This window comes from Mandrillus leucophaeus, unplaced genomic scaffold, assembly GCF_000951045.1.
Source record: "Mandrillus leucophaeus isolate KB7577 unplaced genomic scaffold, Mleu.le_1.0 Scaffold311, whole genome shotgun sequence".
In the NCBI taxonomy this organism is placed as follows: domain Eukaryota; kingdom Metazoa; phylum Chordata; class Mammalia; order Primates; family Cercopithecidae; genus Mandrillus; species Mandrillus leucophaeus.
In genome coordinates, this window is record NW_012103266.1 from 4968599 (window position 1) to 4973269 (window position 4671).

Consider the following 4671-nt stretch of genomic DNA (forward strand, 5'->3'; position numbering starts at 1 on the left):
TCTGCCTGGATTATTTTAAGTAGCATAATAATTCTCATTTTCATCCAAGTTATTGCAAATGACTGGATTTCATTCTTTTTTATGGCTAAATAGTACTCCATTGTGTTTATGTACATGTTCTTTATCCATTCATCTGTTGATGGACACTTAGGTTGCTTCCAAATCTTAGTTACTGTGAACAATGTCTCAACAAACATGAGACTGCACATATCAATTCAATATACTAATTTTCTTTTTCAGGGGTATATATCAAGCAGTGGAATTGCTGAATCATATGGTAGCTCAATTTTTACTTCTTTGAAGAACCTCCAAACTGTTCTCCATAATGGTTGTACCAATTCTCACTAACAGCGTATGAGGGCTCCCTTTTCTCCACATTATCTCCAGCATTTCTTGTGGCCAGTGTTTTGGATATAAGCCATTTTAATTGAGATGAGATGATATCTCATTATACTTTTGATGTGCATTTCTCTGATGATCTATGATGTTGAGTACCTTTTCATATGCCTGTTTGCCGTTTTATGACATCTTTAAAGAAATGTCTATTCAGATATTTTGCCCATTTTTAAATCAGGTTATTGAATTTTTTTTCTGTAGAGTTGTTTGACCTCTTTATATATTCTGGTTATGAATTCTTTCTCAGATGAGTAGTTTGCAAATATTTTCTCCGATTCTGTGGATTGCCTCTTTACTTCGATGATTGTATCCTTTGCTATGCAGAAGCTTTTTAACATCATGTGATCTTATTTTACAATTTTTGCTTTGGTTGCCTGTGCTTGTGGGATATTGCTCAAGAAATCTTTGCTCAGATCAATGTCCTGAAGCTTTTCTACAATGTTTTATTGTAGTATTTTCATGGTGTGAGGTCTTAGATTTAAGTATTTATTCTATTTTTATTTGATTTTCATATATGGCTACAGATGGGGGCTTAGTTTCATTCTTCCGCATATGGATATCCAGTTTTTCTTGCAGCATTTATTGAAGAGACTGTCTTTTCCTCAGTGTATATTGTTGGCAAGTTTGTCAAAAAATGAGTTCACTGTAGGTGTGTAGATTTGCTTCTGGGTTCTCTATTCTGTTTCATTTGTCTGTGTGTCTGTTTTTATGCCAATAGTATGCTGTTCTGGTTACTGTATCTCTGTAATATAATTTGAAGTCAGGTAATGTGATTCCTTCAGGTTAGTTCTTTTTGCTTAGGATAGCTTTGGCTCTTCTGTATCTTTTGTAGTACCATATAAGTTTTAGGATTATTTTTTCTATTTCTGTAAAGAATGTCATTAGTATTTTGATAGGGATTGCACTGAATCTGCAGATTGCCTTGGGTAATATGGACATTTTTAACAATATTGATTCTTCCAATCCAAGAACATGAAAGATTTTTCAATTCATGTCTTATTCAATTACTTTCATCTGTGCTTTATAGTTATAATTATAGTGATCTTTACTACTTTGGTTAAGATAATTCCTGTGTATTTAATTTTGTGTGTGGCAATTGTAAATGAGATTACTTTTTAAAACTTTTTTCACATTGCTCCCTGTTGGCGTATGGAAATGCTACTGACTTTTATATGTTGATTTTTATATCCTGTAACTTTACTGATTTTGTTTATCAGTTGTAAAGGGTTTCTTGTGGAGTCTTTAGGTTTTTCCAAATATAAGATCCTATCATCTGCAAGCAAGTATAATTTGAATTCTTCTTTTCCAATTTGAATGCCTTTTATATCTTCTTATCTGACTACTGTATCTAAGACTTCCAGTACCATGTTAGATAACAGTGGTAATAGGGAGCATCCCTGTCAGGTTGTCTATGAATGAAGAAAGTTCTATTTCTTCTTTGCTAATCTGTATGCCTGCAAGATTTTTTTTCTCTTATTTATCTAGATTGGACTTCCATTACAAGATTGAGTAGTAGTGGTAAGATAAAACATCGCTGCCTCAGTCTCTCACTCATCTTTTATTAGATTAAGGAAGCTCCCATGTATCCCTAGTTTTTGGAAAAGTAAGTTTTCTTGTTGTTCATTTTCTTTTGCTTTATTTTTCTTTAAAATGAATATGTATTCACTCATCCAGTATTGTAATTATTTTTTTAAAATTAAGCTACTTTCAAGAGATATATTGAAAAGGGTTTTTAGGATATTGAAAACTTTCTTAAATTTATTCTTAAAAGTTCTTTTAGAATTTCACAAAAACTTTTGTAGTTCCCTAATTATTGTGTATGCCAAAAACTTGCTTTTTAATATTCTATTTAAAAAATTCAATTAATTAAAAAGAGTAAGCTTGTTCTTTCAAGCAATTTTCTTCCAGTAATATACTTAGGTGCTTATTTTATGTCTCCCAAAAGAGAAGTTGTGATAGTAGTTGAAAGCACAACATATGTTATATATGCCAAATATATATATATATTATATTTATATTATATATATTATATGTTATATATTATATAAATAATAAATAATATATAAATAAATAAAATATAAATATATTATATATATTATAATATATATATAAACACTATATATGTTATATATGCCAAAGCACATATATATTATATGTGCCAAATATCTATTTTTGAGGGCTACTATTTTGTACATGTTATAAAGCTATTCTCTTTGAGCACAAATAAACGAAGTGAGTAGCATAAGTGTTCAGATTTGATCTACTTTACCAGTCAATAATTGTAACAACTGCCTCACACAGATGTGACTAGATTACTTGCTTTCCTTCAAAAATTAAGAATTTAAGTAGCTTGCATCAGAATAATGAAATAGAAACCCAAGACCTAGTTCCCACAGATACTAGGGTTCTTAGAATATGAGTCAGCTTTACCTCCACAGTCTCCACAGGAATAATACAGAACAAAACTCACTACCATTCATTGACTAACTGAATATTATTAAAGTTTAATTTAATTAAACCTGCAACACATATATATGACCCTCACGCACTCGAAAATGTGTGTACAACTTTTGACTCCATAAAAACTGAACTACTAATAGTGTATTATTGACCAGCAGCCTTAGAAATAACATAAACAGCTAATTAATATATATTTTATATGTTATATGAGTTATATACTGTTATTCTTAAAGTAAGCTAGTGAGAGGAAAATGTGAAGAAGATCATAAGGGGCTTAAGATGGTAGCTCTGGGTTGGGGTGGCTAGTGACTGGGGAGGCACTGAGGAGGTGTGGGACCATGATGGCAGTCAAGAAGTGGAGTCCAGAGAATGGAGAAGAGGAGGAATTGAAGGCAGAGATGTTGATTCCAGTAGAATTGTCAGGATTTTCTAAAAATGTGAAAATAAATGCAAGATTTGGAGAATTTACGATGAGAGGCCCATTCTGCAAGTGGACAGCTATCTCTTTGCTGGAGAGTACAAAGACCCTCTTCAGACCTATGCTATATTTCAAGAAAATGTTGAAAATGTAGATGCAGAAGGCAATAATAAAACAGTGCTAAAATATAAATGCCATACAATGAAGCAGCTCAGCATGATAACTCTTCTGACAGACAAGAAGGAAGGAGAAGAAAACATAGGTGGGGTGGAATAGCTGATAATCAGGAAAATGATTTCTCCTATAGACCCAAAATGATTTGTAGCCTTCTACATAAAAATGAAGATGAAGAAGTAGGTAGCTTCAACTCCAGACAAACTTTTGGAGGTGGAAGAGCAAGAGATTCAAACGGAAGATAGTTCAAACCTGACTTATGAACAGGAGAAACCACTGCACTTGGAAATAGAGGTTTCTGGTTACGTTATTGATATCTCTTCTAAAACAGAAGGTTCTGTTTTTATGGAAACTTAAAATGCTGCCTTACAAACCACTCCTAGATAAAATGGTTCACATAATAACTAGTCATGATATTTTTGAAGTTTTTATGTAAAAATAATAGGCTTTGTAGCTTTCAATTGTTACTATTTTGTCATTTTTGTTGGCTAAACACACATTTCCAGTTATAGCACAACTTAATATACCAGAATCATTCAGGATCAGACATGAATTGAACTTTTAAAAATATAGTTTAAATGACATTAGGGACCCTTCTTTGATAACTCCTTTAAATTTGAGGTTTTACTAAGGTAAATGTATATATTTTCTATTGTAACTGTTACAAATTACCACAAAGTCAGTGTCTTAAAACAGCACAAATACATTGTCTTAAAGTTTCATATGTCAAAAATCTGACCTGAGTCTCATCTGAGCTAAAATAAAAGTATTGTTAGGACTGTTTTCCTTTTTGGAGACTCTGGCGATGGGGGTAGAAGGATGAATCCATTTTCTTTCTTATCAGTTGTTGGAAGAATTCAATTCTTTGCAGTTGAAGGATCAAGTCCTACTTCCTTGCTGTCTGTCACCTGAGGGCCATTTCTAGATTCCAGAGGTTGTCCACATTTCTTGGCTGATGGCCCCCTTGTTTTCAGAGCCAGCAATAGCAGGTCAAGTCTCTCTCCCATTTTGAATCTTTCCTGATGCTTCATCCATCATCCATCTCTCTGACCTACCTTTCTGCCTTCCACTTCCACTTTTAAAGGTCCATTTGATTACATTGGGCCCACTCAGATAATCTCCCTATTTTAAGATCTGTAGCCTTAATTCCATCTACAAAGTCTCTTTGGCATTTAACTTAACATATGCAGGCATAAAACCAGGGATTAGGGCACGGAAATATT

General features: G+C 32.8%; 1 pseudogene; it reads left to right on the forward strand.

Annotated features, from left to right (window-relative positions):
- Nucleotides 1-3194: 3194 nt before the first annotated feature.
- On the forward strand, nt 3195-3805 carry LOC105544889 (annotated as a pseudogene).
- Nucleotides 3806-4671: the final 866 nt, after the last annotated feature.